The following is a 23,229-nucleotide window of genomic DNA, read 5'->3' on the forward strand; positions in this document are numbered from 1 at the left end:
ATATATATATATATATATATATATTTTTTGACTTAAAAGGTTAATTTTATGTATAGAAAAGGAAAAAAGAAACAAGATGAGAGCCCCTAAGCGGGTACAAAGGATGGTTTGGAACCAACCAAAACAAAGAGAACAACGACCCTTTCACTTATAGTGAAAAGAAAACAAAAATCAAAACAAAGAAACTTAACAGGCACTAAAAAAACTAAGAGAGCCCCTTCTTCTTTTGAGATCTATGCCCTCTCCCCAACTGCTCTTGTTTGTTATTTGAGCTTCCGTGATTCCCATTCCAGATGAGTCTTTGAAGTTCTCTATCCTTTCTCTTTATATCTCTCTCATTTCTTTTAGAGATCTTGTCTTCAAAGGACAAGCAATTCAACTTTCTCTCAACTCACAATCATCCAACTCTTCACTATCTTCTTCAACCTCTTCTATTATGACTTTATCTGCAGTAGCCATCTTTGAAGGGGCAGAAACTTCCGTCTTCTGAGCTGCTAGGTTCCTGCTATCAATGGGAAATCTACTTTCCTCTCTGAAATCACTTAGCATCAAAAAAGGATTCCTTTTTGGAGAATCCATTGTCTTGGTAATCTTTTTTGGAGATGGCGCTTGAGTAGTTCGTTTTTTAGGAGGAGATTTAACCTTAGTATACTTCAACTCTCCCTGTACAGAGTCGGATGGATTTAAGCTCCCTCCACTACTGCCAGATTTTTCTAATGCTAATGTTGAAGTCGCTGACATTTGGTTGGAATGATCAACAAGCAAAGTCCGTTCCTCTACATCTTTGCTGCCACTTGCTGGAGCACTAGACTCTTTAACCCTAGCTGAGATAGAGCCAAATGCAGCAACTGAGCTAGTGCTAGCAGTAACTGCCTCCTTAGTCACACCGGTTGAGCCTAGACTGCCACCATTCTCAATGACTTGGATTTCTGTACCCTGACTCGCCCATTCCTTCCAAGTTGAGAGACATTGGAATTGTCCCCAATTGTTCCTTTAAAAGTTTCTCCTTGCTGCTCGCCACAAACATCACCTTCCATCGCTCTTGATTGTTTTTTCTCATTGACCTTTCAAAAAATTTAGGATTCAATTTAGGCTTCAGTTTCTTTGTGCAGTTTTTAGACGAGTGTCCAAAAACTTTACAAGATTCACACTTTGGGGGTTTCCATTGATATTATACGGGCATTTCCAAGGAAATCTTCCCATCAATCATTAAGGGTATACTCGCAGGGTAATGGAAATCAACATCCACTTCAACACAGATCCTAGCATATGATAGTCTTGTTGTCATCAGGGTGCAGTCATCATCAAGTAGTGGTTTCCCTAAGTAATTAAAGATTAAGCTCAAACCCTCATTATCCCACATGTGCAAAGGTACCCCAAATATCAATACCCAGATGGGTAAAGTTCTAATGCTAGATATTGATGATTCAATCAAATTAGACCAAGGCCTTAAGGTGAAGAGACAGTTTGAGATGTAAAAAGAGCCTAATTCTAGTACCTTTTTACGATCTTCATCATCTTTGAACTCAAATATGAAAGCACAGTTTCCATGAAGTTTGATACTTACCTCATTCTTTAGCTTCCAGTGTTTTCTAACAGCATCCTTGACTGCTGGAAAAGATAATCTTTTTCCAACACAAAAACCCACAACATACTCCTCACATCTTTTGATTCCTTTAGTAAAATCCCCAGCTGAGTAATCCACCACTCTCTGACCTTAAGTTCTGAAGGTGGAGTGAATTTCATTGAAGGTTGAGGTGTGATTGGTTTTGCAGGAGGGAAAAGTGTTCTCCGATCATCTGAGTTTGGGTTAGAATTAACCCCAATAGCTCCATTCTTTGAGCTTTTCTCCAAAACACTGTTGCTTTCAACTTCACCATGAATGATAATCTCGGTGTTCATGTGATTTTTATCACAATCAGTTCGATCCATCCCTATTTGTGATGAAACACCAGTTCTAGGGTTTGCTGATAAAACGCCATTAACACCATAAGTTTTATTTAGAGAGGGGAAATCCACTGACCCAAAGTTTGTTTCTCCATCAATCGAAGTTCTTGCCTCTCCTAAGCTCAGATTTGATTTCAAAATTGGTTTTGGTTGAGAAGAAATTTGAATATCCATTGTATTTCCTCCAATATTAAAAGTGTACGTACTGAAATCTTGCAGTTCTAGTTAAAATGTTCCGAGACATCTTTTAACGCTTGGAGTACACAAATACACAATTGTATATTTTATCTCCAAAGTCCAAACTAGTGTTTTACTCTGCCTGCAGATCGTGTGCGTCCCGATGTGCAACAAGCCAGTAAAATTCAACTTCACGTGTCTTGTATGGATCGAAGCACCTCAATAGCACAAGCTCATCCTGATAATCTATTGACAGAATAAACTCCCGATTATTTCCAGGCAATGCAAATGGAGATCAATCAAACCACCCATTGGAAGACAACGTCGGTGCAGGCATTCTCAAGATACTTATATCTAACTTGTAATAGAAATAGATAGATCATAACGACTCTACAAATACTTTATCTGCATAAAAAACTAGAAGAGATTAATTGAAAAATGATAGTACAGAAGAAAGAATGCAGATCAATAATAAAAATAACAGAAAAATTATTAACAAAAAGCATAAGATAATTTGTTTGATTACCTGAATCATATACGACTTAATTCTCTTCTTTTATGATGATCCTTTTCCTAAAATAAGTACCCGAATGAAGTGAAACTAGACTCTCTATGTGATTCACCGCAGTTGTATTATATATCTTCGTGCTTTCAGTAAAGACGTTGATGCTCAATAGCCTGTCCATTTCTATGTCAAGTGTAACTACTGGAAATCCAGTAGTACACCCAAAAGAAAAACAACCAAGATCTAAGACATATTTCTAAGGAAACAAAATATAAGTTCTTGGACACAAGGAAACCCTAATTTCACTCTCTCTACTAAGCCCTTTTTCTCTCCAAAATCCGATCCCCTATTACTTGCCCAAGGACCTCTATTTATAGGCCAATCAACCCTAATGGGGTACAGCTTATTTTACTTCGCCGAGTTCTTTCGGGAGTGCTTTATACTTCGCCCGGGCCATTTTTCATAAAGTTTTCCCCCTTTCCCTATATTCACATGGGTTTGTCGGGACACCTGCCTCTTTTCTTGCTCCCCAATATATCTACTTCGTGGGTTATCTTTTTTGCCAAGTTATTGTACTTCGCCCTTTCTGTTTCGTCGTTGATATCTTGTTGGGTAATCTAATTCGGTCTTTCGTATCTTATACTCTTCGTGCAAATCTCTTCGCATCCCCTTAGTACTTCGTGGGACTGATTGGTGATGAGTTAATTCTGACATTGGAATTGACAAGTCCTTGACTGAGATCTTTAAGTTAGATTTCCTAGTCATGCTTCTACCTTTTGTGTTCGACAAGTGGCGAGTCTATTTCGTGTACCCACATTTTTCCTTTTCTTATTCCATACGAGCCATACGAGAATGGAATAAAAACCCACTATAAGAAAACTTGGATTTAGCAACTATTTTCTTACCAACTGCAATTGATGGAAGTCTTCAGCAACAATGTTTTGTAACTAAAAACAGCTCCGGTTGGACGAAGCCTCTAACCACCAGTTTTCCAGCAACGAGAGTAGGTGAAACTCTTTAGTAACAATGTCTTAACAACAAAAATATCATATTTATCGTTATTATACTATAACCACCATGATTGGACGATCAGATTGTACCCCTAGAAGGTATATATTTTTTGTGACTATTCTTGCCCACCAAAACAATCTGTTGGTAGACACCTTAACCAACCATCAAATTGTAGGCGTTTCAGAAGCTTTCAGCCACGAGAATTTGACAACTACAAAGTACAACAGAGGGTGAATAGTTCAAGCCGCTAACTGCATCCACCAAGTCAGTCTATTGGTATACAATTATACCAATCCACTAGTTCGTTAGTGTGGTTAGTAGCTTTCAGCCACCAGATATGGCAACTGTTGGTTAGTACAGATAACAAAATGCACTGATTTGAGCTTGAGTCATCATAATTAAAACTTCTCGGCAAATTAGTATCATAATATTGATGAACAACGAGTTAACATAAGACTGGCCAACTAATCCATCTAAGGGATAGACGAAAGCAAATGATATAAAAAATTTATTGAGGAGCTGTGGAGGAGTCCCTAAGACACATGACTTTTCTGAACTTCGAAACCCTAAGATACATGACTTTTCTCAACTTCAAAAACCGACAATGCTAAGCTCTGTAAATGTGATATGTGAGAATTTCAGTTTTAATATTTTTTGTACTTTCAACCATTTCATAAAACTTAAAATTTTTGATGTTGTAAGATATGACCTAGAGTATTCTAATGTACTGACTGGAGGTGGTTCTTACTAACTTGGATAAGAACTAACGATGGCGCAACAATCGAGATTAGAGCTATAAAATCAACAATATCAGATGTATTCTCAAGTTCAGTTGGGTGAAGTTCCTACAATCGGTATAACTTTCTACAATTTGAGGCTTGTCCCGCTGAGGTCATAAATAAATTTTCAAGAATTGAAAAGTCGGTATAATATTGATATACCCAGATTCAAGTGTTTGCCTACACTATTTTCAACTAGTAATCATCTTTTTTGGTTTGTTTTGAGAAGACTCACTCAAACGTAACATCTTTTACAGCATATTTGTTTGCATCTCACTGTTCGTACGGATCCCAGTGCAACATTTGACTCGACGTGAGTCATATTTCAAATGTTTTTTGTTTATTTATTGGGAGTCAGATTTGACTCGCTATCTGACTCAGACCTAATTCCTGACTCATGGGACCAAGCCGCTGATTCACATATTTTTAATTTAGGTGATCAGGTGATTTCAGTCAGATCTAAATGAGTCGAATCCACAAAAGACAACTCCAGAAAGAAAAACAAACATGGTGTTAGTCTATGCTCCTCATTCACTGAAATAACCATCCATCCATCCACCCACCCATCCATTATGTACTGATCCAACGATAAAAACAACAGAAGCAAAGAGCTTGTCATACGGATCGGTGACCTGTCCCAAACAATGGGCACAAATTCATTCCCGGGTACACGTACACCACCACAGACCACACACTAGAAACTAACCCTAAACCTTATACTTTTCTTTCATTTCATTTTGCCCTTATCTTGATTTCTTTTCTTCCCTCCTCTCCTCTCTCAGCGACGGAACTCTTGCCTTACACTCTTCTTCTTCATTAACAGATAAGAAAATCTTAGATCATTTTCTTAATGTACAGCAAATCATGACGACACAGATGCGAGAAAAAAAAACGAAGGTAAATCCTTCAATCCCGTCTCTCTATAGAATTTTTTCTTCCGATTTTAGAATTACATATCAAGTGCTTTAATTACAGTCTTGCTGATGGAGCATTCTTTGCTGAACATGGTTACTCTGGTGTTGGAGTTAGGGTTACAGCTCAGGGCTTGTTTTTTCTTATTGGAATCACTGGTGTTGAAGTTAGGGTTGCCAACCAGAGGTAAAACACATCGTTCAAATCCCTTAACTATGATGCAATTGGGACATACTTTGATTAATTGGTCTGATTTTGCAGGTGATGCTCAAGTTCTTGAAAGGATTTGAGCCAAAGCTCGGGATCAATTGTTCTTAAGAAACTGAACCACTAGGTACTGCTGGACCTTTATCTTTGACTGATGACTCTTCTGAGCCACTCTTTGTCCTCTATAGCGATAGTGATGTTATTAGTGGATACCGACTCAAGGAATTTCTTGAATTCCATGGCTCCAATTGTTGTTACCTAGATTATGATTTGAGGAAATCCATAGTTTATTAGATGTTTTTGATTGCCTTTTGTCGGTTTAGATCTGATTATTGTTTGGTTTTTGGATGTGTTGGTGAGAAGGGAAGAAGGATTAGAAAATTGATTTCTGTAGTACATAAGAGGTTAAAGTTTCATGATAACAGTGATGAACTTCGTGCCGAGAAAGTGAGAAAATTGATTTAACTGTATAATGAAGAGAGGAGTTGAATCTGCTTCAACTTGTATTGCTCCACCTCAATCAAGGCAAAGAATAGATCTCAATGGTAGTCCTTTTCTGTGAAATAGTCTAATTAAATCTTTTTTTTACTAATACCAATTATTTATAATGTTATAGTGGTTGACCAATCTTATAATTAGTAAAGCATAACAAAAAAATTGTGATGCATTGTTACATTTGATGTATCTCTCTTCGTTACAAGTTTTTTAGCTAGATTTAGTCTGATGTTCATTTCAAAATAAAAAGAATGAAGTACTAGTTGCAATATCCTGAGTCCACCAATATCCTGAGTCCACCACTGTTTGGTCTAGAAGAAATTCCAGCACCAGGTTTTTGTCATGGCTCTTTTGTTTATAAGTTGGCTTGTACAGTTGCTGCTGCAAGGATTGCTTGTGGTTCAACTGCTGAGGGAACTCAGTGGATAGGATAGGATATTCACTTTGCATAAATCCACCTTGATTAAAGTAAATGACTGTTTCTTTTTACGTAAGTAGTTGTGAATTGGTGTAATTCATGTTGCACATTTTTGCTTCCTTCAGCAAGCACTTGTCTGTAAGAGGTCAAGAATTTTCGTTTAGATCAACAAGCACCTGTTTGTTTCTAATTCATTCAATTTTTAACATGTATTTACCTCTTATGGACCAATGAGGTATAGTACTTGTATCTGCTGGCAACACAGATACAGTGTTGATATTGAAGTGGTTAAGAATGTTTTATGTTGAAACTTAGAATCATTTGTTGATGTTCAAACTATTTCAGGATCTCATGGCCCCACTACAAGAAAAACTGGATTAAGCAACCAGGCAGTTTTGGTTGCAAAAGCACATATTGAGTCGCACTAACCCTTAGAGCGACTTAATTTGGCTCTCACTCTTGAGTTGCAAAAGGTGAGATCTCTATAGGTCTAGAGCAGCTAAGCACTCGCTCTAAGAATGTTTCAACTACCATCAGCGATTAACTAATATTCTTGCTGTCAGTTTATTCCAATTATCGTTGATCAAGTCGCTCTAAATATGCTTCAACTGCCATGAGCGGCCAACCAATATCATTGCTCTAAATTTATTTCAACCATCTTAGCGAGTAATATGTTACGTTGACAAAGGTTTAGAGCAACTTAACTGACTAATAATAAGTTTCTCAAGGGTATTGGATGTACAAGATTTTAGTCGGTACAAACTTTCAACTTGTCTGATTTGTCTGAAATTAGTTGCTCATTACACAAAATGTTCCGGTTCGTTTAAAGGCTTCCGACCAATTTTGACTCGGCTGAATAAAAAATGAAATCATAATTAACACAAAAAGCAAATACAAAACAAACTAAATGAAAAATTAATTTAATTTATTATCATTAAATTCAATTTACAACATCAATTGTTAATCAGGAAAATTACAATCTCATTTTACAAAAATTAAATAAAAATACAATCTCATTTCTTTAAAAAAAACAAATTACAAGCTCTTCACCATACTTTAATTTTAACACCATCGATACAGTTACTTAAAGCTTTGAAGGCTACATCACGCTTCTTCTGAAACTCACTCAGATTCATACTGTTGCAACCTGATACCGTATTTTCTAGATCTGGTTTTGATGTCAAAGTTTAGGATGCAAAAGTAGAAGGATACCCAAATTAGTTGACATTAACACTGCTTGCAATCTCTCATCTGTAGTTGTGGCTGCAACCTCCACCATCACCTTGTTATTCCATATGCTGCTTCACCATCTCACCCTTGACTGTAATATGCTACCTCCAAGACCATCAACATCAGCACCTAGTAACTGCTCAGCCATTCATAACATCAAACCCCCATCAAATTCTGAATCAAAACATCAAAAACAAGTACAAGGATTAAGGAAGAAAGAGTGAAAAATCAAAATACCCCAAATCGAATCCAATAAATTCAATCAAAAATCCCCAAAATCCAACATATACAGACAAAGATTAACAAAATCAAAGTTTGAAAACCATACAATCCAACCAAATCGAATCCAGATCTTGGGAAAAAATAAGAAAAAACAAAAAAATGAATTGCAGGGCGTAATTGAAATAAAAAACCAAACCCTAAGTAGTAAAAAGGATATGTCGATCATAACTTTAAGGATTGTAGGAAAAATTAAAAGAATAAAGGATTGTAGTAAACCAATTCCTTCCGATTCACTTCTCCGCTGAGTAACTCCACAAAATCCTCACTAATTCCTTCTGATTCACTTCTTCTCTGATTTAAATCTAAACCCATTTAATTCACGACATCAAAGTTAAAATCAGAACCCCACATCGAACCAGCAACTGGTAGCAACACAATTCATGTCTACTCTGAGTCTGTGTTCTTCCCGACCAAGACCTAACCTAACCTAGGAGAACCATAGAAAGTAAATGGTTTGATTTTATGTAAAAGAATTAGGGTTTTTGAAGAGATTTGGTGAATCAGGTGAGGAGAGGGAGAGGAGATGGCGATGATGAGTAAAGATGGGTTGAGTGAATTAGATTTTCTCAAGTAATGCCGTCGGTCGAAGAAGAGCAGAGAAGATGAAGATAGAGCAAAAAATATAGAGTTCGAGTGGTTGGGAGGGTTTGGTGGGTGAATGAAAATGATGGACGGAGTTCGTTGGATCCAGCCATACGGATTGAGAGAAGAATCTGACGGTTGAGATTGTATTTGTGATGCTCATACGGATTGAGAAGCATTTGTGTTTCTTTTGTGTTAATACGAACTCATGTTTTCGGTTTAATTATCAACCTTTAACATGAAAAAAAATCCAAAAAAAATATAAATAAATTTAGAACATTGTTTCCGACATTCTGATATAAAAAAATCCAAAAAATGTATAAGAATGAATCGGGAAAATGAAAAATGAATTCGATAATTGGTGTGTTTCTTTGTGCTTTCTCTTTGTGTTTTTGTGCTTTCTCTTTGTGCTCCGGGTTTGAATTTCGACTAGTCATGAAGTAATTTTTACAAGTCATACAGGTCATGAAGTAGCTTTAGTTCACACTGGTAAACTCAGGTTATAAGATTACTAGAGATGGACCACGAAATTCATGATGGTTCAGACTTCAAACTTAGTTGGATACATCATCAAAATCGATAAATATGAAGCTCAGTGTTGATTCGAACTCCAAAAGTGGTATAACAACATACAAACTATGATCCAAGAACCTATGGGAGGTTTTCTGACTTCAAACTTAGCATGATACATCATCGAAATCGATAAATATGAAGTTTAGTGTTGATTCGAACTCCAAATATGGTATAACAACATACAAACTATGAGCCAAGAACCTTCGGGAGGGTTTCTGACTTCAAACTTAGCATGATACACCATCGAAATCGATAAATATGAAGTTCAGTTTTGATTCGAATTTCAAATGTGGTATAACAACATACAAACTATGAGACAAGAAGCTCTGAGAGGGTTCTGACTTCAAACTTAGCATGATACATCATCGAAATCGATAAATATGAAGTTTAGTGTTGATTCGAACTCCAAATATGGTATAACAACATACAAACTATGAGCCAAGAACCTCCGGGAGGGTTTCTGACTTCAAACTTAGCATGATACACCATCGAAATCGATAAATATGAAGTTCAGTTTTGATTCGAATTTCAAATGTGGTATAACAACATACAAACTATGAGACAAGAAGCTCTGAGAGGGTTCTGACTTCAAACTTAGCATGATACATCATCTAAATCGATAAATATGAAGCTAAGTGTTGATTCGAACTTCGAATGTGGTATAACGGAATACAAACTGTGAACCAAGAAGCTTCGGCAAGGTTCTGGCATATTGTACGCATACGATCGTAACCTGACCGTGAGTGGACTACTATAAGTGCATCTACTTCGTACGAACGACGAATTCATCCATTTACAGGTAAGATTCCTTCGGAATATACCATGAAACGTTAAACAAACCATGTTCTGGCATATTGTACGCATACCTTGGCTCCGAGATCGTAACCTGGCCGTGAGTGGACTACTATAAGTGATTTACTTCGTACGAACGTAAATGACTGTTTCTTTTTACGTAAGTAGTTGTGAATTGGTGTAATTTATGTTTCACATTTTTGCTTCCTTCAGCAAGCACTTGTCTGTAAGAGGTCAAAAATTTTCGTTTAGATCAACAAGCACCTGTTTGTTTCTAATTCATTCAATCTTTAACATGTATTTACCTCTTATGGGCCAATGAGGTATAGTACTTGTATCTGCTGGCAACACAGATACAGTGTTGATATTGAAGTGGTCAAGAATGTTTTATGTTGAAACTTAGAATCATTTGTTGATGTTCAAACTATTTCAGGATCTCGTGGACCTTAAGTTGTCCTTATTAGGCCAGGGGTTTACTGGGGTTGTTTTTAGTTTACAGCAATAGGGGTGTCATTCCATTTGTTGTTTTTAAGTAGTTACATGGGTCGTTCACTTTGACATTTGCAGGTATAGATTCTTGATACAGAAATTGATGTCTATGTGAACTTATTAAGGGAAAAGCTTTGTTGTTATTGATGTGTGCATAAACTTGTTTATGATAACTAAAGGTTCATAACGTGAGTTTCTACTCATATAAGAACGTTTTCTAGAGTATGTGGACTCCTTTATATGTTGTCGGAATTTTAATTCAAGTTATGTGCAAATGGATCCAATAAATCTTATTTGTAGTGTCTCCTTGGTTTATTAACCTTACATTCTTAAGGAAGAGGAAGTTTTTAATGTGAGGTAGAAATACTTGCAGGGTTTAAGAAGTGGCTCTTGTTGTGTCACTTGCCTTACCGAGGAGAAGGACATCATTGTCTCAAACTTGGGGGACTGCAGGATGGTTGTGTAGAGATGGTGTTGGCTGATGCTTTCATGAGGGAGCACACAGCTCGATAGGAAGATGAGCGGAACAGAAAAGAAAGCAAGGTAGATTACGTTTTACTCAAACTCAGTAATTAATTACATTCAATGTGAAAGGGTTGTAAAAGCTTTTCTATGATTAGTTTTAGTTATCTTTTCATGGATCATTGAGAAAATATTTCTTTGAATCCAAATGAGTTGGGTGTAATAATCTTTCAGAAACTTAAACTTTCGATACATCGAACTCCTATTAAATTCCTTCAAGTCTATAGTAACTCTCTATCATTTTTGCACTTTACTTAGTTTTTATTATTTTGATAAGCAGACATGGGAAGACAACTTTGTAATGTATCGAAATCGGTATTTCATTGAAGAAGATTTACACTGCCAAAATTATAATGGTGTCTCAAACATTGAGTGTGAATGCTATGCCAAGCATATGGATCTCTCTTGAGCTAAAGAACCAAAGATTTGGAATCCCATCAAGTTTGGACCTGGAAACTTAGTTTACCCTGTCTTCTGCCATATTGGTAGCAATGTTTTTCATGAGTTTTGCTTATATTAAGTTGTCCTTGGCAGTGTTGGAAAATGTGGTTTTCGCTCATCAAGTGGATTACAGGTAACTTAGAATCAGATTACCATTATAGTATCTATAGTATCCATGATAACATCTTGTTTACATATTCTTAGATCCCGAAAGGAACATCATTTTCTTAGTGTTCAATCGCACATGCCTTGGGGACTAGTCTCTCTAAACTCTGATTTAGGTTCCTCTGTAAATTCACATCTCTGTCTTAATCAGCTTATTACTCGCTATGGTGGTTGCATCTTCATATAATTATTTTGTTAATCATTTTCTCAAGTTCTCAAGCATTGTTCAGTAAGGACACATTCGTTAATAAGAAGCCTCCATCCACAAAAACAACGTTCATTTTGTGCATGTCAACTGTTGGATATATATGTTAAATTCATTTTGCTTAGATTTTGTAGTGTGCTTTCTTGTTAGTTTCTGTGGTGTATGATTATGTTGCTGTAATTTTGCTAATTAGGAAGCATGAGGCATGAAACCCTTGCATCAAGGTGCTCTAAATTGATGCTAAATGTATTCAGTTGAATAAACTATATAGTTTGGAATATTGATCTCCTAAATGTTTTATCTATATGTTTGTTGTTGTTGTCTTCAATTCCTATTTGTATATGCCAATGTTGTAAATTTTATACCAGATAAATGCTTAAGTTACATATTTCCTATTCTAGGTTTATACCAAGATACTAAGTTCTGCCGCTTTTCTAATGTATTTTGCTGGAATGGGTTCCAAGTTTATATGTTTTTCTATGATGAATGATAGTTTCTGGGGTATTTCCTCGTGCAAAAGTATTTTAATGGGTCTTCACTTGAGTAATGTTTAGAATATTTGACCTATACTATTTCTTGTATCTATTGCAGTTAGCTTTAGAATGTGAAGTGTCGAAGGAAACAGTCTCGCAGATCAATACAAAAGCCATAACTAAGAAGCTAAGTACACTGAGACAATAGAACTTCTGAAGAACTGTGACCCTCTAAAGGACAACAGTTTCAGGGATCATTTGAGTGGCCAGTTCTGAAACATCCATAAGGCGCAGATGCAGCTGCAAGGTTAACTTGTTGAATGCTTAGGTTTTCTTTGTAATTTATCGTTGTTCATATCTGTTCTGATTTTAGTGATGTATCTTTTTGGCATAAATAACTTCAGCACATGGGGAACTTCATGGGGGTGTATGTGCATTATTTCAACCAATGCGAGTGACCCATCTTATTGTTGTTGCAGAGAACACTGGAGATGATGATCCCCACTCGAAAAGAAGGTGTTCCTTCCTTCAGATACCTGTATCCAATAATTTTCTTAGCGAGATCATAGCTAAGTAAATATCCAGACTCTCAGTAGTTGCTCAATCACCGGTCTAGCTCATGTATCCTCTATGTATATTTTAGTTTGATGTTTTGAATATATTTTGGGATATTTGAATGTTAATGAGTTCAAATTTATTATCAAAATGAAGTTTACATATATTCTTTCCTGATTTTCTCCAGAAACTATCCTCTAACAACTCAAATCTGTGAAGGGGACAAGACTTTGAGCAACAATAAGAACACCTTGACCGATTGATTTGCAATGGATCAAACCCATAAGCAGCCGAATTAACCATGTGTGTGTAACTTTTCACCAACTCAGATATCCAACCAAAAAACTGGTGTCTAGAAACCTTGACCAACAAATAGGTGGTGGCATAACCCTTTTAATCAACTGCAAAAACAGCAGCTGAAATTCTCAACCAACAAACATTACGGAAGCTTAAGTTCTGAGCAACTCAACTTCAGTGGAAGGAACTCTTTTCCATCGAGCCATATAGCGGCTCCAACCCTTCACCAGCACCCTCAAAAACTAAAATTCAACCAGTTAAACCCTTTAACGGCTGAAAACGTTGAATAATTGGTGACCTTTACCAACGATGTTTAGGTCTTGAGCCACCAATGCTTTTATGGGTTAAGTGTTTCAAAGGAAAATGATTTATGCTCTACCAACAAAAGTTAATCGTTACTGTATCCTTGTTCCAACTTAAACTTGAGTCGCTTCATAGTAGTTGAAAGAAATCTATTCCAGCAACATGGTGGGTACAGATCTCCAGCAAATAAGCCTTTAGCCTCAGAGCTTATCTATTGCCGTGTTGGTTGCTACAGATCTCTAGACATTAAAAACGACCATGTACCAACTGAATCCAAGTAGTCCCTAAAGCTCAATTTTCTTGTAATGACTGTTTTGGGTTCCTTAGCCGCCACGTTCTCCACTTTCCTATTTCCATGTGATAACGTTCTCTGAGTAACCGTCTGTTGCCGGTTAGTATACCTCGAACGTGTCGTCAACCCACTAAGTCGGTCTTCTTTTTTGTGCTATTTATATCCCACTTGACTTAGGCCTGGCGTTTCTTTTCCTCTTCCATTACTCTGCGTTTATCTGGTTTTTTCGCTTTCTCCTTCTTGTGCCATTGTTACTATCCTTCTCAATCTTTTACTCTTCTTTCGTTATCATGGCACCCAAGAAGGTTTCCGCGACTATCTCACTCAAATCTTTTGAGGAATTCCAAGCAGATTTTCAAAAGATGGGTTTAACCCTAACTCCCGCCGTCGATTCTTCTGTGAGCCCACCCGTTACTGCTACTCATGATGTGGAACTGAACTACAGGTGGATTCAGTCGGATATTTGGACGTCTGACAAGATGATCGTTACTCTGGGCCAATCGAGGGCTGGATTATCTTTCCCTCTTTATGATCCTTCTAACCCCATCTTTATCGAGATTCTGGGTAAGCTGCAGTGTGGAGTTTTCCAAATCTCTGGTAACGCAATTCGCATCTCCAACGAGTTTAGAATTCACTCAGGTAATGGTACTTCGCAAGTCCCATCAGAAGCTGAAGAGTTTGATTCTCGTGACTTCAATATAGACTCTTTTGTGGCCAACTACTCAGCTAAATTCACCAGCATGAGAGAGTACCAGGAGTGGGGCATTGATCTTGTTCGAAATGTTGTTGTGGCTCCGACCAAATCTCTTATATTAGATGTGGATTCCCAACTTCGCCTCTCTTGTGATGATGATTGGGCGATGTTTCCCCTGGTGGTTGGTGGCCCTTTTGTTTGGGGTTTTGACGAAAAGGGGGCTCCTCGCCCAGGCCCTCTTCCTAAACATTGTTATCTCGCTGGTTGCGATCCTTGGAAGTTTCAGTGGTCTGTGCCAACCGAGGTATGATTTTCTTCCATATGATTTGTCTCGTTTCGGGGCCCCACTTGTTCTTATCTTCCCCTTTTCTTTCAGTTCGTGATGCCTGTCGCTGGTCTTCTCAAGACGTCCAAGGGAAAGGTTGTTACTTCCGAGTCTTTAACTCCCAAACAGGTATCTACCTCGCCTATTATTTTTCTCTCGTGATAGGTTTAGATTCTAACCTTTTATTCTTCACAGGATGACAATCTTCTTGCGAAGCAGCATGTACTTGAGTCAACCAAGGGGCAAAATAGGCGTGATCATCCTATTCCACCTCCTCCTTCTTCTCAGGTATCTTTTCTTCGTCATTATTGTCATTTCGCGTATTCTATCCTTTTAGCCATTCTTCATGACGAGATTTGTATCTCGCATAATGGTGTCCCTTCCTCTCGCGGGTCCAAAAGGCAACGAAAGGTCTTGGATCTGGCTGCTTTGACCGCAGTCCCAAGTTTTGTCGTACTCACAAGTCTCTCTACCACTCCCAAGCTTCAACCTTCTCAGCCTCTCAAAACTCCTTCTCCCAAAGTAGTTTATCCTCCTGTTCATCCCAAGGTTGAGCGTCTGAAGATGCCCACAGAGGATCCTTCTGCCGGCGAGAAGAAGAAGCAGGCGGCTCCGTCGGTGCTGTCTAATCCTCTCTATGATCCGGACATGAAGTTTCTTCAAGAGGTCTACGACAAAGCTCGTGAAGATCCATCCATGAGGTCTCGTGCCTTAGAATCTCTGGTGACCTTTAGTGCTGATGATTTCCTTTCTCAAGAATTGTCCGTAATGCTGAATTCCTCTATGAACTTGTCTCTCCAACAACATTCATCTTTAATGAACCAGGTGAGCCTTTTATGCTTTTCCCAAGGTTCATCTCTTGAATTTCGATTCTTCAATTCGTAGGAGGTTCACCGTCACATGGCCAGCGTCGTGGAAATTAGACTTGTTCGCGAGAAAGCAAATGGGACGAGTCTCAAATCAAAGTCTTAACAAAGGATCTTCAAGAGGAAAAAGAGCATTCTAGTGAGCAGAGTCAGAAGATAGAGAAGCTTCTAAGTAAGTTCCTTCCCCTCGCAGAATCGTTCTTTGACTTTACCTTTGCTTTTACTTCTGTTATTTTCTTATTTTGTATTTCGTCAAGCTCGCTGTATGCAACGCCAGATGGGTTCCTCCGAAGCATCTGCCTCGCTAGAAGATATTCGTGTTGAGAATCTGAACCTCGTGACCCAAAATGATTGCTATGTGTCCGAGAACCTGATTTTGAATGAGAAGGTCGAGACTTTTTATCACAAGTGGACCACCTATCTATTGATTGTTATCGTAACGAGGAATTAAATTATCATCTTCACGACGAGAATGAGCGCCTTAGGTTTGAACTTCAACGGGTCAGCCACTCCCTCATTACTTCGAGGAACCTTAATTCCTCGACATTAGCTGCCTATAGGAGACTGGAAGAGGATAACGAGCGCGTGATCAATAGTAAAGATAAAGTCGTGGTTGATTTTCGCAAATCTCGTAGCAAGGTAGCTAGTTTAAAAGAAGAGATCGACTGTCTGAAGAAGAAAGTGGAACTTCTTCAAGCTCAGTTAGATAATTCATCTCGTCTGAGGTCTATCAAATCTTCTCCTCAAACCAAGTCCGCAGATTCTCGCAATAACAAGGGTGCTCTTGTGATTTAATCTGACAAAGATACCTCAAAGTCGGGTCATGGTACAGGTTGGGACAATGCCTGCCACAAGTTATGTGTTCAACTTCACGAGTCGGATCTAACGATCTCCAGGATGGATCTGAAAAAGCGGGGGTCTAACAACACCACCCAATATTTCGCTTAGCAATCTGTATGGACTAACTCCGAAATACTTTGCTAGAGAATCAACTAGACAGTTAGACTCAATCTAGATAAAAGTATCTCAAGGAGTTAATATCTCTCTCTTGATTTGATTTTTACTCAAGCTAAAAACAATAGCAAGTCTTTATCAAATACAAGGAATACTTGGACGGTACCAAAGACCAATGTCCAAGGATCAATTAATATCAATCAACAACCAAAGTTTGGATTTCCAATTGATGATCACGAACGCACAACCTATATTATTTCAATTTTATAAAATATAATGCGGAAAAGAAATAACACAGACACCAGAAATTTTGTTAACGAGGAAACCGCAAATGCAGAAAAACCCCGGGACCTAGTCCAGATTGAATACACACTATATTAAGTCGCTACAGACACTAGCCTACTCCAAGCTAACTTCGGACTAGACTATAGTTGAACCCCAATCAGTCTCCCACCGATCCAAGGTACAGTTTTACTCCTACGCCTCTGATCCCAGCAGGATACTACGCACTTGATTCCCTTAGCTGATCTCACCCATAACCAAGAGTTGATGTAACCCAAAATCACATACTTGATAATAAACAGATCTGTCTCACACAGAAAAGTCTATCGAAGGATAAATCTGTCTCCCACAGATAAACCCTAGGTTTTGTTCCGTCTTAAGATATAAAATCAAAGTGAACAGGACCAAATTGATAATCCGGTCTTATATTCCCAAAGAACAACCTAGATTAATCAATCACCTCTCTACAATCCTTCCTGACTACACAGGCGGTTTGTCGAGGAATCACAAACAGTGAGACAAAGATGTTTGTGACTTCTTTATATTGCCTATCGGAGAACTCTCACGATCTCAAGCCAATCAATCGATTGTACTCGTACGATAGAAGATGTAAGATCAGATCACACAACTATGATAAAGTAGTATCGGTCTGGCTTCACAATCCCAATGAAGTCTTTGAGTCGTTAAAGGAGAATAAAACCAAAGGTTAAAGGATAATCGACTCTAGCAAGCGCACCAGTATCACACAGACGTGTGGGGATTAGTTGTGCTCAATGCTAGATGTCTCCTTTATATAGCCTTCAAATCAGGGTTTTGCCTTAATTACAAAACAATCCTTATTTCTCAACCATTAGATCGAAAACTTAGCTTGTCACACACACTGTAGGATCAGAATCTCGCAACATTTATGTCTCAGCAAGTTAACAATAGTATTGCATAAAAGCGTCGCAGAACAATTTCAGAAACGACATCAAGAAGGATCATGAGAAAGATGTGATAGTCTCGTGAAAATTAGAAAGCTTGCGAAGTCAACATTTGTAAAGTTGCGAGAATGTCGCAAACCATATCCGAAAATAAAGGACAGATTAGCTGTCATCCACTATGTATTTCCCTTATAAATAGTCATTCGAGTTGTAAAGGAATGAGAGATCTTTTTTTGAGTGAGAGATAAGTAAATAGGAGAGAGAAAGTTGAGAGCAGGGATCATTCTTGATTTCTTTATTTTCCTTGTAAGAATATTCAGAAATTAATCAATAAAATTAAGAGTGTAAACCTAAAAATAGGCTGATCAATGATAAAATCATACGAGGGGTGTATTGTAGGATTTCCTGCAACTATATAATGACGCTAGAAACAGGGACATTGAAGATCGAAAGTTGAAGATTGTTGATTGAGAAAATTCAAATCAAGAAAGTGATTAAACAAATCAGTGAATCAGTTAGAGTAAAGATGAATAGAATAAATGAAAATGGTAAAAAATTGGAGTGTAATATGATAACAAAAAGCTTGGTTAATGAATTCCATGAAAACATCAAAGGAAGAATACATAAACGAAATTTTGAAGGAAAGAAAATTATGGCGGTAGAAAAAACTTCACCTTTGAAAGATTGGAAAAAGCAAAGAATTGTGTTCATGGCAGAAGAAATACCAAAAGAAAATTTGAATCATACATCTCCATTGGTCGTCACAGTGCCTATTACACGAAAAGAAAAGGATACAACAATAAAATCCACAGGAGAATGGATGTTGAACAAAACTTTAATTGATGCAGGAAGTTCAGTCGATATAATATTTTATCATGCATTTCGGGGAATGGGATTTAAAGATGAAGGAATGTCCAATTCAACATATTTTGTTCACGGCTTTGGAAAATCCACAACAAAACCTAAAGGAGAAATAGTGGTACGAATTCCACTTGGAGAAATCGAAACACATGTGACATTGTGCGTGGTGGATATGGAATCGCCATATAATATGTTATTAGGAAGATCATGGATACATGCGATAAAAGTTGTGGTATCAACGTTGCATCAATGTATTAAATTCCCCACCCCAAGCGGAATAGGTGAAATCAGAGGAGATGCTGATAATGCGAAATTATGTCATCAAATTGAAGTAAGGCGTTATGAAGAACAAGCAAAAAGGAAACAATTTCGAAGAAAATTGGTAAAGGAAGCAAAGAAGGAAGAAGAATTTAGAGTATATATGATAAGGGCGAAAGAAGGCAAAGGTATACCCAGCGAAATTTCGGAAGAAGGAGAAGGATCCATAAAAGCAATTAAAGAACCCACACCAATGGGAGAACCTAAACCCAGTTACACTGCCGCAGAACCAACAAAAGAAATAAATGGTGGGACTGAAGAGGAGCCTCTAATGTTGAGAATTGGAACCAAAATGGATATATAAGAAGAAGAAAGAACTGTCAATTTACTGCGAGAATATAAAGATATTTTCGCAGGAAACATGGATGAGATACCAGGAATAGATCCAACAATTGTTTGCCACAGACTGGAGATTAACAAAAATGTGAGACCATTTAAACAGAGAATAAGAAAAATCACAACAACTTCCCATTCCCAAATAGAAGAAGAATTACAGAAAATGCTGGAGGCAGGAATTATAAGAGAAGCTAAATACCCAGAATGGATAGCGAATATGGTCATTGTCCCAAAGAAAAACAAGGGAATCAGGATTTGCATAGATTCCGCTGATTTGAACAAAGCTTTACCTAAAGATAGTTTTCGTTACCCGATATTCCTCAAATGGTGGAATCTACAGCGGGAAATGATAGGGTATCATCTTTAGATGGGTACAAAGGGTATAACCAAATTCGTCTCGCTGAAGAAGATCAAGAACATACTGCTTTCTTTGATCCTAGAGGTTTATATTGTTATACGAAAATGCCGTTTGGTTTGCGAAATGCGGGAGCAACATATCAAAGAATGGTAGAGAAGGTGTTCGCAAAATGGATACACAAAACATTAGAAGTATACGTGGATGACATGTTGGTAAAGAGTAAGGAAGTTAAGGACCATATACAAGACTTGAGGGAGATTTTTGAACAAATGCGGTAGTATAACATTAAATTGAATCCCGAGAAGTGTACTATTGGAGTTGCATCGGGAAAATTTTTAGGTTACATTGTATCAAAGGAAGGAATACAGGTTGATCCGGAAAAACTGCAAGCAGTTCGTGACATGCCAACACCAGCAACAATAAAAGATGTACAGAAGTTGAATGGTCTTCTAGCTTCGCTGGGGAGATTCATTTCGCGATCATCAGACAAATGTAAATATTTTTTCGATATACTCAAGAAGGGTGCAAAATTTAAATGGAGTGATGAATGTGAAAAGGCTTTTCAAGGAATCAAATAACATCTTATGAATACAACTATCTTAAAAAAGGCAGAACCAGTAGAAGAATTATTGATTTACCTTGCGACAACGTCGCATGCATTAAGTGTTGTATTATTGCGAGTAGACGCAGGAGTGGAGAAACCCATTTATTACATTAGCAAAACTTTTAATACCGCAGAGAAGAATTACTCAAAAATTGAAAAGTTGATCTTAGCATTAGTTTATGCATCATTTAAGCTCCGCATATATTTTCAAGCACACAAGATAAGGGAATTAACAAAAGTACCAATTGAATCAGTGATGAAGAATTCTAAAAGATCAGGAAGGGTAGAAAGATGGAATGCACAAGTAGGCCATTTTGATATTAAATATGAAGTTTTATCTTCACCAAAATCACAAGTTGTTGCGGATTTCTTGGCAGAATTTCCTTTAGAAGAAGATGAAGCAGTAGAAGAAATGATGGATGTAGAAGACGAACATGGAGATCCAAAAGATTTATTAACAGAACCAAATAGATGGGAAATACTGGTAGATGGATCATCAAATGGAGAAGGAAATGGAGTTGGAATTGTTTTAATTTTGCCAGAAGGAATAAAGATGGCTTTTTCATTCAGGTTGGAATTTGAATCCACTAATAATGAAACAGAATATGAAGTTGTGATACATGCATTAAAATTCGCAATAGAAATGAAACTAGAAAACGCCATGATCATTAGTGATTCGCAGCTAGTTATTCGCAAAATAAAAGGAGAGTATACTACAAATGAACCATCCCTGAAGAAATAGAAGAAGCTGGTTGAGGAATTGTCAGCGAAAATCCCAAAAATAAAATGGAGGCACATTTCAAGAAAGGATAATAGACTCGCAGACGCTTTTGCTTTCATCTCAAGTATGATGACAGATCCAACTGCGAGATGCATAAAAATACAAACACTTCTGTCTCCATCAGTCAATAAAGAAGAGGAAGATGTGGATCTGATGGTCATAGATAATGAAAAAGAAGAACAAATAAATAATGTCGCACACTGGATAATGGAGCTTCACGCATATTTGGCGAAAGGAGAAACACCAAGAAATAGATTGGAAACACACAAGTTAAAAATCCGAGCAACGAATTATGAATTAAGAGATGGGTTGTTATACCAAAAATATTTTAGTGGACCATCACTCAGATGTTTGACACGAGAGGAAGGAGAAAAGGTGCTGAAAATGTTACATAATGGAGACGCTGGCAATCATAGTGGAGGAAGATCTTTGGCACAAAGAGAAAAATTGCATGGTTATTACTGGCCATACATGCATGAAGATGCAAAAAAAATATCAAGACGTTGCGAAGATTGTCAGCGGCATGGAAAGAGGATACATGCACCAGGAGCACCATTGTCATCTTCAACCAGTGTGTGGCCCTTTGGAAAATGGGGCTTAGATATTGTGGGGCCATTTTTACCAGGAACTGGACAAAGAAGATACTTAATAGTCGCAACAGATTATTTCACAAAATGGACAGAAGTGAAGGAAGTACAACATATTCGCGACAAAGATATCTTTACATTCATATTCGAAAATATCATTTGAAGATTTGGAATTCCTGCACAGTTGGTATCTGATAATGGGAAACAGTTTGAGGGGCAGAACATAGAAATGTTACTTAATGCATTCAAGATAAAATGTGGAAAGTACACTCCTTTATATCCACAAGCTAATGGGAAAGTAGAATCAACAAATAAAACAATTGCATATATATTAAAGAAGAAATTAGAAGGACATCACAGATCATGGTGTGAACAAGTACATAATGCAGTATGGGCTTATAATACAACTAGAAGAGAAGCTACTGGAATGTCACCTTTTTGTTTAGCATATGGAGTTGAAGCGGTGTTACCAACAGAAGTTGTTATTCCGACAACAAAAAGAGAAGCTTGGGAGAAAAATCTTAGTGCGGGTTTGATTCTAAACAAACTTGATGAATTAGAAGAAAAAAGAGAAAAATATTTACAACATATGGAGAATTATCAACGAAGATTGGCTCGAGAATATAATAAACGTGTCAAAATACGTGAATTTCAACCAGGAGATTTAGTTCTGCGAGAAACACCAATATATCAGCGAGAAAATGGTGGAAAATTAGCGAAAAAATGGGATGGACCTTACATCATAAAGGAGATAGTTGGAACAGGAGCTTATAGATTAATGGACCCAGAAGGAAGATATGTTGGTCATAGATTAGATAGACCGTGGAACAGATTTTAATTGAAAAGATATTATCCGTAAGAAGCTTTGAGAAGTTATGAATTCTGAAAGAATAATTGCAGGATTATTCATGACAAAACAAGATCATGATGTGCGAAATTTTCGCAGAGAACAATGACATAAAAGAAAGGGGCGAACCGTTATGGCGTACACCCTAGTTCACGAATAAAATTTCGTAAGAGGTAAATGTAAGACCTAAAGTACGTCATATTAGGGGGTACCTGTTACATGACTCAGGGAAAGGCTATACCGCCACAGGAACCTGAGTCATGGAGATCTGGGGTCAATAAAACCCATCCGGGAGAGGCACCTTGGATTCTCAACTTAAGCATATGACTTAGGTTGGGCGACTAAGGTAAATAAGGACTCTCCCAAGGAGTGCAGATCTGATCAAGGCGCCGAGGTACACGGTTGAGTCAAGAGTGCCGAGGGCATTTGAAGCGTCCTTGCCATTCTTGACAAGTCTTCCTTATACTGCACTCGGCCCGAAGAGAACCCCACTTAGGGTGCAGTATCGTAACCATAAGCCATATAGGTAAAAAGGATAAGAGGATGCGAAAAAAACTGGTTGTTGTTAAGACTGGATGGGAGGAGCTAACCTTGTATGGTACAATTACGCCTCCTTGAAGGGGAAACCAGGGGGAAGATAAGGGCGACACCCTCCATTAGGGAGATGATAAGTATCTTAAGACGCAAATGTCATGAGGCTTATTATTCGCAAGGATAATTAAGGCTTGTCATATTTGTGCAACATTCCTGAAGAGGCAATAATACAAAAGAAAAAGATAAGATGAGATCAATGGGTTTTCGCATGAAAGTGCGAAGACGTCCTGCGATTTCATCGCAAGAC

General features: G+C 37.6%; 1 long non-coding RNA gene across 2 annotated transcripts; it reads left to right on the forward strand.

Annotated features, from left to right (window-relative positions):
• Positions 1–5,174: 5,174 nt before the first annotated feature.
• Positions 5,175–7,222, forward strand: LOC113274748. Of its 2 annotated transcripts, XR_003323195.1 has the most exons (4): positions 5,175–5,316; positions 5,395–5,517; positions 5,593–6,083; positions 6,797–7,222. It is a non-coding gene; the product is annotated as an uncharacterized LOC113274748 (long non-coding RNA). The 2 variants fall into 2 exon arrangements; XR_003323194.1 differs by lacking the exon at positions 6,797–7,222 and having other exon boundaries at positions 5,593–6,209.
• The last annotated feature ends 16,007 nt before the right edge of the window (positions 7,223–23,229 follow it).

Source organism: Papaver somniferum, chromosome 4, assembly GCF_003573695.1.
Source record: "Papaver somniferum cultivar HN1 chromosome 4, ASM357369v1, whole genome shotgun sequence".
Lineage (NCBI taxonomy): Eukaryota > Viridiplantae > Streptophyta > Magnoliopsida > Ranunculales > Papaveraceae > Papaver > Papaver somniferum.